Genomic DNA, 12,327 nt, shown 5'->3' with positions numbered 1-12,327 from the left:
GAGGATCCCAAGTTCAAGGCCAGTCTCAGCAACTAGCCAAACCCTGTCTCAAAATAAAATAAAAATAACTAAAAGGGTTGGGGGTGTGGCTCAGTGGTAGCGCACTTCTCTATCATGCAAGAGACCCTGATCCCCAGCACCACAAAAAAACAAAACAGAACAAAAAAATCCCTTCAGTTACAAGTAAAAACAAAAACTAAAACAACACTAGAGCTATTTTAAGTTTTTTTTTTTTTTTTTAAAGGAGGAATAATCATGGGGGAGGGAATTGCAAGAACACAGAGAAGTCTCAAGGAGCTCAAGAGGAAAAGTAATTAGTCTCATGAGGAATGAGGAAGCACCGCTCTCTCTGTTTCTCTTTCTGTGGGAAATCATGGCCTCCAGCCTCTGCTTCTGTAAGTGCTTCTACCTCATTCTTCTTCAGCAGATCAGGTTCTCTGTCTTGCCATGAATTTGACCTTCTCCCAGCTTCCAATTTTACATCCGCTCAGTTTAGGCCTGCAGCCTAGACTGAGCTGGGATCTCTTATTCTAAACCCAAATCCCAGGAGAGAGAATCTGATCTGATTACCCTGTGACATGTGTTCACTTCTGGTCCAAACAGTGGTGGCCTTTGGGGGTAGGACTAGGTAGTATCACACATGGCTGTCAGCAGGGGGCAGTTCTTAAAGGACAGGAAATCATCACTGGCTGGCAGATTCTTATAAAGGGGTATGAATGTGTCTACTTTGTCTCCCTGTCTATATAAAACCCCAATATTAATCAGCCCTTTTTTGGACGTAAGTGATGGAAACCCAACTCAAGTTTACTTAAAATAAAAAGGGAACTTTTTTATCTCTAACAGAAAAGTCAAGGGCTTGGTTTCAGGCACAGCTGGATCCACTTGCTTAAAAACATTGCCAGGAACCATCCCTCTCTTTTCATCTCTCAGTTTGACCTTCTTCTGTGTGTACTTCATTCCCAGGGAAGCTTGTTCCTCATGGTGATAATATGGCCAGGAGCAGCTCTATCTCATGACTTAGTTTTCTCAGGGGGAAGCAAATTTCCCCTTTCCAATAGTTTCAGTTCTGATTGTCTTTGAGCCATAGCCTATTCTGAACCAGTCCCTGTGACCAGGAGACAGCTATCTCTGATTGGCTAGACCTGGGTTACATGACCATTCCAGAGCTGAGGTGGGACTGTTCCCCCAAAGAAAAATGGGATGTTATTAACAAAGATTTCAAGGCTAGGGTGCAGCTCAGTGGTAAAGCACATGCCTAGCATGCATGAGGCCCTGGGTTTGATCTCCAGCATCTCAAAAGAGGAAAAAAAAAAAAAAAAAAAAAGAGATTCTGGAACCTATTTTTAGAAACAGAGGATTGAGATTTGTATCAATAACATCCTAGGCTATGTTAAAAAATGCTGGAGGAGAGTAATGGAAATCCTTTCATTCTCTTACTTTGTGTTTATTATTATTATTATTTGCAGTACTGGGGATTGAACCCAAGGGCACTTTACCACTGAGCTACATCCCTAGTGCTTTTGGTTTTTAAAATTTATTTATTTAATAGTTGTAGATGGACACAATACTTTTATTTATTTACTTGTACGTAGTGCTGAGGATCGAACCCAGCACCTCACACATACTAGGCAAGTGCTCTACCACTGAGCCACAACCCCAGTGGTTTTTTAAATTTTGAGACAGGGTCTCACTAAGTTCCCCAGGATAGCCTCAAACTTGCCATCCTCCTGTATCAGCCTCCCAAGTCACCAGAATTACAGATGTTTGCCACTGTTCCCAGCCATTCTTTTATTAAATATACATTTATTGAAGGTTCTATATGTCTTCAGCTCTGTGATCAGGGGATATAAGAGTGAATCAGAGCCAACTGTGGTTGGTGGCTCATGCCTATAATCCCAGTGACTTCCAGGAGGCTGAGCATGCCAATCACAAGTTTGAAGCCAGCCTGGGCAACTTAGTGAGACTATCTCAAAAAAAAAAAAAAAAAAAGCGGGGGTGGGGGGGGACTGAAGGTATAGTTCAGGGGTTAAGTGCCCTGAGTTCAATCCCCAGTACCAAAAAAATTTAAAAATAAAATTAAAAAAGAGAGCTTGCTTTTTCTACTTTTCTATCTATATGGCAGGAAGTGGCCGTCTTCAGCTTTGGGTCCAGTGCCTAAACCTGACTCCTTGGCACTAATTGCAAAGTGACAGCCCTGTAGGACAAATGTGATGCAAAAATATGCTTAGCATTTAGAAGAATGAATTAGTGCCCAAAATTCAAAAATTAGGAAACTTCAAATAAAAATCTAGAAAATCAGAATATTTGACAACTCTGGGCTTGTATTCCCATGGCAACCATCTGCTAGAACAGAGTAGCAGCTGCTACCTGGAGCCCAGGCACACACTCTCCATTGCCTTGATTGCTGCCGTTCCCATTGTCCTTCGTTGGGTGTTTTACTCCTTTTCATTACTGTTGTGATCCTTGGGGGCATTTGAACTGGAGTCACTTTGTCCTGGTTTCAGAGTCCCTGGAGACAAAATTCAGTCCAGATTGGGTCAAATGTGGATCTCTGGTTCCAAGTAGTGTGGCCATAGCAGGGCAGCTGCCTCAGTGAGGTCAACATGGTACCCAGGGCACCTCTTCAGCAAGGCCTGTGGGCAATGATGGGTTCTCAGAAAAAGAACAAGTTAGGCAGACCCTCCAAGAGGAGCCTAGTACAAACGAGAGGAAGTTAAGGCCCAGTGCCCGCTTACTACACAAGACGTGCAATAAAGGCCTCTACTGAAACAGACATAGTGGACAGAGAGAGAAGGGAGATTAATCTATAAGATGTAAAGAACATGAAGCTGGCTCTCAGTGACTTGGGAGGCTGAGGCAGGAAGATCTCAAGTCAAAGTCAGCCTCAGCAACTTAGCGAGACCCTGTCTTAAAATAAAATATAAAAAGGGCTGTGAATTTAACTCAGGGCTAAGCACCCCTGAGTTCAATTCCCAGAGTCAAAAAAAAAAAAAAAAGGTGTGTTGGTGTTGTGGGCTGGGATGAGGCAAGCCCCTCTGACTTAGGTAACAGGGTAAAAGGTGGTGTCCTTCATCAAAATGAGAACACCAAGAGAAGGGTTGTGGGAAGATAAAGAGTTCCCTTTCAAAAAAAAAAAGAGTTCCTTTTCTGTTTTGTTGAGCTTGCTGTGCTGTGCCTGGGGTCATGCTGGTAGGGCTGCTTGGTAGCAGATGTCCTTTGGGGGAAGATGTGGATTTGAGACATGCACTTAGACACTGGCCAAGAGAGAGAAGGCAAAAAGACAGGGGCACAGGTGTGGGAGCAGGCCTGAGGGGTGGAAGGGCAGGGGGCTAACCAGCAGAACCATGAGGAGCACCGCCAAAAGCACAGGGAGCGGCCAGAAATGCTGGTTGCAGGAGGAGAATCAGGGGTGGTAGCCTCACAGAGGCCCAAGAGGTCTGTTCATTTAAAGAGAAGAGTGATCAGCAGCACCACACATTTAGAGGAAGTAAGGCCTGGAGACGACTTTTTGGATTTGGCAATGAAGAGTTCATCAATGAATGTGATGAGAGTGTCATGGAGTGGTTTCGCAGAAACCAGGAAACCCGGGCTGGGAAACGAGTGGGTAGTGAGGATGGGAGACCAGGTGGCCACTCTCGAGCACTGGGGTGTGGAGGGAAGGAGAGAGTTAGTCCAAAGGCAGAGTTTGTGTCCAACAAGACTCCAGGGGAAGGCCTGGCTGCTGGGTAGGGACCTAGGTGTAACCAATGCCCTCATCTGGGGATGGGAGGGCCTGAGAAGGACTTAGCTGCCAGGTGCCGTCTTGTTTGTGGAGGCCAAGAGAAAGCTCGTCAGAGAGGCCCGAAGAGGGAGCTGCCCTCAGAGGAGGCCTCGGCTTTGTGGCTGGGGTTTTCCCACTCTGCATCTAGTTTCCTTGATCCACTGATTATCTTGGGCCGGTTTTGCTGAATGACTCAGGAGCTTGAGCAAGCTTTGCCACTCAGTTTCACAGCTTGGGGGGAGGGGAAGCCCAATTCTTTTCTGATAACTGGGGACAGTCATTAGATAGTGGCAGAAGCAGGACAGTTAGACCCCAGCTTCAGAGAAAAGGCTCTCCAAGTTTTTATTCTTAATAAAATAACATCTAACAGTTGTTGAGAGCTCTTACCTTTGCTGAGCAATGTTCTGTGGGCCTCCAGGCTTATCTGTGAGGTGACTGATTATCCTCCTTTGCTGGGAGGAAGTTGAGAGTCAGGTGAAATGACTTGCCTGGAGCATCCAGCCAGGCACTGGAATTGCTGGGAATTGGAGGCCAAAAGCCCATGCCTTTAACCGTAATGGACTCTGCACTTCTGGTGATGTCTCCAGGTCACCCAGCAAGGTCTGTGGAACTGAGGAGGGGCCTCTCAAATGAGGGTCCTGGGCAAATGACTGGAAAACAAGGACCTTCTAAGAAGCTTCTCTTCAGGTAGGATTTCTGCTGTGAAGGAAAGGATGAGATCTTCTGAGCTTGTTCTGAGGCGCCCGTTACCTGAGACCCCTTTCTGCAGCCCCCACCCTTCAGCTTAGACAAAGGGCCTATTCATCAGCCGCCCTAGAGCTGGGTCTGGAAGCCTGGCAGAAGTTTGTCCTCAGCCATGTCTCCCTCCTCTGGCCTGCCTTCCTGTCTCTCCCTCTGGACTTGACACCTGGTATCTCTTTCCGGTGTTTGTGGGTGTTTGTGAGGTCCAGTGGGCACAGTATCACTTTCTTCCTAAACTGTCCCTGAAGCAGGAAGAATTTTGCATGCTGCCTGTCCCCTGTTGTCAATACACACTTCCAAAGGTTCCTGTGAAATTCATTCTCCAGTAAACACCCAAAGAGGAGGAAATGGGCCAAATAATGAGCCTGCAATTGCATCAGAATTGACGCACTCCATGCCTTTTCCCCCACCTCAGTCTCCAGAGGAGCCCAATGGGGCCAGGCCCTACCCTCTCCCCTCTCCCCTTCATTTGGCCTAGGAGAGAGGCTAAAGCTGGGGGGCAAAGGCTACGCTGGGAAGGGGACATAGACTCCAGCTATACCCTCCTTGATATGGAAGGGAACTTGTCCACACATCTGAAAACTAGAAAAAAATACAAAGATGGGGTGGCCTGAGGAAAGGGTCCAAAAGCATTGAGCATCATTTTGGCGTATCAGCCAGGTGTCTGGCTCTTTACACGTGAAACAATAATAACAGTAATGATATCTGACCCACAGGATACTTGATCTATGATCAAAAGTTGCTTCCATTTTCTTTTTTTTTGGTACTGGGGATTTAACCTAGGGGCACTTTACCTCTAAGCCATATCCCCAGCACTTTTTATTTTGAGAGAGTCTTACTAAGTTGCTTACGGTATCACTAAGTTGCTGAGGCTGGTCTCGAACTTGTGATTCTCCTGGCTCAGCCTCCAGAGTCGCTAGATTTATAGGCATGCTCCACTGTGCCTGGCAGCAGCTGCCATTCTATTGTACGATGACCCTATGTGGTTTACATGCATTATCCTATTGAATTCGAGCAACACCCTTACAAGTTAGCAAGATTACAATTATTCTTTTATGAGTGAAGAAAAGAGAGGGTTTAAAGTTCAGAATTATACCAGGTTACTCAGCTGGGCATTGGAGAGTCTGGGTTTGGAACCACGTCTGTCTGTTCTTTGCTTCATTCTATGTGTTAATTATGTGATTTTTCTCAAGAAAGTAAATTGTTATTATTGCTTTGGCTTACAGATGGGCAAACTGTGGTCTCAAGCAAGTTAATTCACTTTCCTGAGTAGAAGTCTCAGCACTTCTCACCCTTAATTTTATTGATGTCCTCATGCTGAACTCTGGTGGGCCCAAGAGTACTCCTGAGTATAGGAGTCCTCTGAAAGTCCCTCTCAACACAGTTTGGGTGGCTCCCCTCCCCAGAAGGTGATAGACCCAGCACCTGCTTAGGTGCTGATCACACTGGCTTTGATCATCTGCCTACTCAGCTTTGCCCCTGGACTGCCAGTTCTCTGTGGGCCCCTCTGGCCATTCTGTTAGCTCTGTGTATCTGGTAGGGCCTAGCCCAGAGGACAGGTTGTTTGAATTGGGGGGCAGAAAAGTGAATCCCTTGAGGAGCTGCGATTTGATCCTAGATCTGTTGGCTCCAAGAGTCATTTCTACTCCCTCCCTCTGCCATAGGCCCCCCTTGCCTGGTGAGGCTTAGGTACACAAGCTGAAGAGCAAGGAGTCAAGGCAGCAGGTCAGATGGTTTAGAATCTTTCCCTCCCTTCCCCTTTCCTTGTCCAGAAGCTGAGGAGAAATATGAAAATGAAACCGCCCTGTACCAGTCTCAGCCCCCAAGTTAAGAAATGTGAAAGGTGAGGAGTTGCTATGGCAACAGCAGTACCAGGTGTGTTGGTGAGAACTTAGCTTGTGCAGCATCACAGGAAGGCCTGCCCGGGGCCTGTCTGAGGGTTTATGTTTTCTGGCTGCAGGGCAGCAGCATTTCATTTGTTCTTCTTAATGGGACATTATGGGACACTTTTGCTTTCCATTGCCTCCATTTTCTTATAAGTGGAGGTAGAGGAAAAAATCATGTTTCTTCCCTTTCCAGCCACTTAGAAAAGTGCCAGAAAACACCAGTCTTCCCTTCAGAGGCTCTGCTGCTGCTGGTCATGAAACCCCATCATCACTTAAATCGCTCCATTTTAAAGGTTTGTGAAAACTGCACTAAATTGATTTTTCCCATATCACTTCTATCTGTTAGTCTGTGGTCTCTCGTTGGTGCTGCATTTTCTCAGAGCAGGGAAGCAAGTCTGTAAGGAAGGTCTTTCATAGTTTGGGAGCCAAAAAAATAGAGAAGATTTTAGAAAGTACCAAATTCTTGTCTTTCTTTTACTTACTCATGCACTTCTATATTTATTTTTACCCTGGGTCTGTTGAAAAGGATTTGGCTCACAGATTCTAAACTCAATTTAGCTTCAGGCCTTAATCACTGTGGAGCAGAGAATCCTATAATCACAGGGATGGAAAGAATCTTAGAAGTCATCTGGTTCAGAGGCCCTCTGACTTTTAGATATTATCAATAGTTAAAAGTTTAAAAAATAAGAAGGGAGACAGAGATACAGTTGCTAGCTCTTGGTCTGGAGAAACAAGAACATTAAAGAACTGCAACTATTTTGTTTCACATTTTATTTATTTATTTTAGCATTGAAGATTGAACCCAGGGGTGCTTAACCACTGAGCTACATCCCTAGCCCTTTTTATTTTTTATTTTGAGGCAGTATCTCCCTAAGTTGTTTAGGGCTTCACTAAGTATCTAAGGTTGGCCTCCAACTTGCAATCCTCCTGCCTCAGTCTCCCAAGTCCCTGGTATTAGAGGTGTGGGCCACCACACCCAGATTGTTTCACATTTTAATATCAAAAGGTAGGAAGGGTATATGCTTTCACAATACAATACTGTTCCTTAAACCACATAAATTTAGCGCATAAAAATTCACCTCTTAATCATATCCTTAGCGTACTTTTTCCGTGCACTAGTATCAGTCTGAGGGTGGACATTTGGGAAATACTGGTCTATTTTACTGTTCTTACCATTATTTCTTGGGGATGGTGTCTTGGTCTCTGCTTGGATACTTCTGGTAGCTAGGGTGCTAATTACTTTTCCTCTTTGATTGATTCAAGCTGTTATTTACTCGTGTGTGTATGTGGGGGGGGGGGTACCAGGGATGGAACCTAGGGTCTTGCACATGCTAGGCAAGCACTCTATCTCTGAGCTACAGCTTCACTGTTACTTACAACTCTTAGCCCTTCCCTTGTCTACCCTTCTTCAGGCAGTTAGGGTGTCCCTCAGCTGTCTTTCCTCATCTCTTCTGCAGTTACCACTTTTGTGTATTCATCTCAGGGCGTTGTAATTCCCAGCTGACACATCATCAACATCAGCTTCTTGAGGGCAAGGTCTATGGCTGTTTACTATTGAATACTGGGACCCATCACATGCAGCAGTTCATCAATGATTGTTTACCAAAGGAATGAATATTCATGTACTGGACTAATGATATCATGACCATGAAAATAACAAGCATTTGTTTCATGTGTACTGTATGCTAAGCATTTTATGTGATTTTGATCTGGAACAGGATTTTATGTCAGGGCATTTGGAATAAGATGAGGCATGTTTTAGTTTGATATTTCCACAATCATACTGTGCTGGGGACTTGAACCTGGGCCTCAAGCATGCGAGGCAGGCACTCAGTGTGATGGGCTATATCGCCAGCAGGAGGCATGTTTTAAAAGGAAGGTTCTCTGGGAATTTATCCTATAGAATGCCCTTCAAAGTGCTCTAAGATGTATGTGCAAAAATGTCTACTGCATTACTGCTTCTAATAGCAAAAAATTGGAAATAACCCAAATATTTATCAATAGGGAATTTGTTAAGTAAATTATAGTTCAGCCAGATCATGTAGGCAGCCTTTAATAGATCTAAATATACTGATATGAAAAGCTGCCCAAGAAATATCGTTAAGGAAAACAACCCTACTTCTGTTAAACACACTGTTATGGTTTAGATGTGGTGTCCCCCCAAAACTTACATGTGAGAAAATGCAGGAAGGTTCAAAGGAGAGATGATTGGGTTGTGAGAGTCTTAACCCAATCAGTGAACTAATCCCCTGATGGGATTAACTGAGTGGTAACCGAAGTGGTAGGGTGTGGCTGGAGGGCATGGGAATAAGGGGCGTGGCTTTGGAGTATGTTTGTATCTGATGAGTGGAGTCTCTCTCTCTGCTTCCTGATCACCAGGTAAGTTGCTTCCCTCTGCCACACTCTTCAGCCATGATGTTCTGCCTCACTTCCAGCCCTGAGGAATGGAGCCAGCCTTCTATGGACTAAGACCTCTGAAACCGTGAGCCTTCAAATAAACTTTTCCTCCTCTACAGTTGTACTGATAGGGTCTTTTAGTTGCAGCCGCAAAAAAGCTGACTAAAACACACCCCACCCCCAATATACAGAAAAAAATATGAATAAACAGAAAAAAAAATCTGGAGAGGAAATATAATCCAAATCATTAATAGTGGTTCTTTCTCTGTGTAGATTTGCAAGGACTCTTACTTTATTAACTATTCATTTCTAATTAAAAAATCATGTAGGTACGATGGTGCCTGCCTATAATCCCGGTGTTTTGGGAGGCTGAGGCAGGAGGATCGAAAGTTCAAAGTCAGCCTCATCAACTTAGCAAGGCCCTGAGCAACTTAGCAAGACCCTGTCTCAAAATAAATAAATAAAAAGGGCTGGGGATGTCAGTGGTTAAGCGTCGCTGGGTTCCATTACTGGTACCAATAAATAAATAAATTAAATAAATAAAAATAAAAAACATAATTATACTTAAAAAATAGCTTTATTAGAGTATAATTTACACACCATAAGATGCATATATCATTTTTCAGTGGCAGGGTGGGGAAGATTTTTTAAAAACATGAATAGAAGTCTTATGACACTGAGGTTAACCTAATCTCTTGTCTCTTTGCCCATCCTTCTGTTTCCCTCCCCACACTGGGGCCCTTCCCAGGCCCTTTGTATCTCACAGTGAGATAGAAAACACTTCTTCTTTACCTGGGCCTTTAAAAGGAGGTCTTACCTGGTTGACTCCTGAGGTTCTTTCAGATATGAATTCAGGTGAGTCGGCAGTACTGATCTTTATCCTGCAGAAATTTGTTTTTAGGGAGGAGAATCTGGTAATATTATTCTCAATACCCAAAAATGGCTAATGGAGCCCAGTTTATTTTTCTCTCTTGTGATGTTTGCATTTTAATAAAAGATGAACTGCCAGTTTAGCCTTAAACCAGGAAGGAAAAACTCCAATTGTGCATTTTCTACACACATAAACTTGAGGACAGAATAGGGAATGTGATTGGGGGAAGGCAGGGCAATCTTTTCAGCATTCTTGAAAATATAGCAGTAGTCAAATTAGGATCATTGATGTGGTTGGTGATGGGTCCTGGAAGTTACCACTAAATGAATGGGGAGCCATTGTTGGGAAGAAAGTCAAGCTTCTGACCATAGCACCTGACAGAATTAAGAAAGCTCTGCACCATGGGGGAAGGAGTCTTCTCAAATTCACAATGTGACCTTGATTGTCCCACTTAACCTGGTGCTTTGAGGTCTCAGTGTGTAGAAACATTATCTGGTCAGAGAGCATATATTAAACATTTATAAAGGCCCAGATAATAAGTCACTCAGAAAGAAGTTGCTATAATGAAGTTTACACTCTTAAACCAACATCTAGAACCCAAGCAGTTGGTAACCACATTCTCATTAGATGCCAACACACAGTGGTTGAGGGTATGCGGTCTTGGAAAAACTCTTTGGGTCTGAATTCTCCTGGAAAAATATCTGTTGACTTTAAATCCTCCTGGCTTTATCATATACTAGCTTGGTGACCTTGGTCATACGGATTTGCTGTTACTGTTTCCCTACAGAATAGGGATAACAGAATAAGAATAGGGATAATAATGTAAAACAGGGATAATATTACCTTCTGGAATTGTGAAAATTAGTTAATATAAAGTGATCAGAACAGTACCTGGTTCATAGTAAGTGCTTAATAAATGTTAACTGTAAGCATCAGTACTTCCTAATCCCTTGTTGTAAGGGAATTTGCTGCCTCACTTCCAACAGGTCCAGCTTCAGTTATCAATAAATTCTTTGATATTTTCCTGCCGCCAAATGGGGAAACTAAGTCAGTCGCAAGGTATCAGGAAATGCTGTGAACCAAACCAAAGAAGCAGAACAGTACCAAAGGTTCAGAGCCGGTCTGGATTGACTGTTGATTCTTGATTTCCAATTTTTTTTTTTTTTTTGGTACTGGGGATCATGCTTGCAAGGCAAGCACTTTACCGACTGAGCTATCTCCCCAGCTGACTGTCCATTCTTGATACTGCCTTGGGCAGATCCCCGCCCCCTCCGGCCTCAGTTGCCCCATCTGTAAGACAGAAGGAGGCTGAGCCGCGTTTCTCAACTTTTCCCTCTTCCAGTCCTTGCCAGTTCCTGAAGTTTTTTTTTTTTTTTCCTTTGGCCGCAATCCAGTTTCACCTGATGGTGGTGGAGATGGGGATCCTGATGGCTTGCCCATGGCCCCTGGGAAGGATCTAGAAGTTGGCCACAGCCTTCTAGTCCTCTCAGGCCCACGCCCTGCTTCAGCCGAAGCTTTCCAGTTCCAGCTGGCACCGGGGGAGGGCACGCTCCGCTGGCCCGGAGACCCCCGCCCGCCCCGAGCCTTCGCGTCTCCCGGAATTCACAGCTCCTTCACCTCCAGGCTGGGCTCCCGGAAACCGCGGCGCGCAGGGCAGTCTCGGGGGTCTGGGAGGCAGCTGAGAGCACGCTGCCCGCGGTCTGCGTCCGGCTCCCAGAGGCTTCCTGCGCAGGCTGATGGGCAGGGCGGGGAGTAGTGGGTGAGGAGGGCTCTGCAGCGGCTGGACCCGGCGCCCTGCCCCCTCTGCCCTGGTCCCTGTAGAAGAGGACTGTAAAATTCCGGAAGAGCAATTAGAGGCAGGGGATGGGTGGGGCGGTGAATCAGTACATTCCTTCTCCCCGCGCCCCTCCGCCTCGGTTATCACTCTTGGGAGGGTTGGGCCCTCTCATGGCCTCCTGACCGATGCATTGGCAGGGGCCAGATGAGCTAAGTAGTGGTAGGCGGGAGCCTCCCATGCTCAGCTGAACTTTGTAGAGCCTGGATCGTTTATTTTGCAGTGTATGACCCCATTTGGTTTTAGTTGTTGCTTCCAACTGAGGCTTTTTGTTTGTTTGCTTTTTGGTGTTTTGTTTTTGTTTTTGGTAGTACTGGGGATTGAACCCAGGGCCCTTCACCACTGAGCTCCAGCCTGTCAAAATTTAACCTTGAAGCTGGGCACCGTGGTGCATGCCTGTAATCACAGCTGTTTGAGAGGCTGAGGCAGAAGGATTACAATTCAATGTCAGCCTCACCAATGTAATGAGGCCTTAAACAAGTTAGCGATGACACCCTGTCTTCAAAATAAAAAATATAAAGGGCTGGGGACTTAGCTCAGTGGTAAAGCTCCCCTGTTTAACCCCAGTGCAAAATTTTTTGAGACGAGATTTTGCCAAGTTGCTGAGGCTGGCCTCAGATTTGCTAAACTCCTGCCTCAGACCCGCACGACCCACTGGGCCCAACTGAGTCCATTTCACAAGAGTACTTCCTAAGTGTATGTGTATTCCTTAGTAGCTCTGGCTTATTGGGCAGTTCCATACTATGAAGCAGAGTCAATTGCTCTTCTCTTCCTAAAAACTTTATTTAGTATTAGAGGCAAGGAATCAGAAAGCCCAGAGGGGATAGGTAAGTTTCCC

General features: G+C 45.1%; 1 long non-coding RNA gene across 1 annotated transcript; it reads left to right on the top strand.

Annotated features, from left to right (window-relative positions):
- Positions 1–256: 256 nt before the first annotated feature.
- On the top strand, positions 257–8,997 carry LOC306637607. The gene is made up of 5 exons (XR_013757234.1): positions 257–395; positions 6,274–6,376; positions 6,589–6,680; positions 7,800–7,923; positions 8,772–8,997. It is a non-coding gene; the product is annotated as an uncharacterized lncRNA (long non-coding RNA).
- Positions 8,998–12,327: the final 3,330 nt, after the last annotated feature.

The sequence above is a fragment of the Sciurus vulgaris genome (genome assembly GCF_902686455.1).
Source record: "Sciurus vulgaris genome assembly, chromosome: 1".
NCBI lineage: Eukaryota > Metazoa > Chordata > Mammalia > Rodentia > Sciuridae > Sciurus > Sciurus vulgaris.
This window is presented reverse-complemented; position numbering and strand designations above follow the sequence as displayed.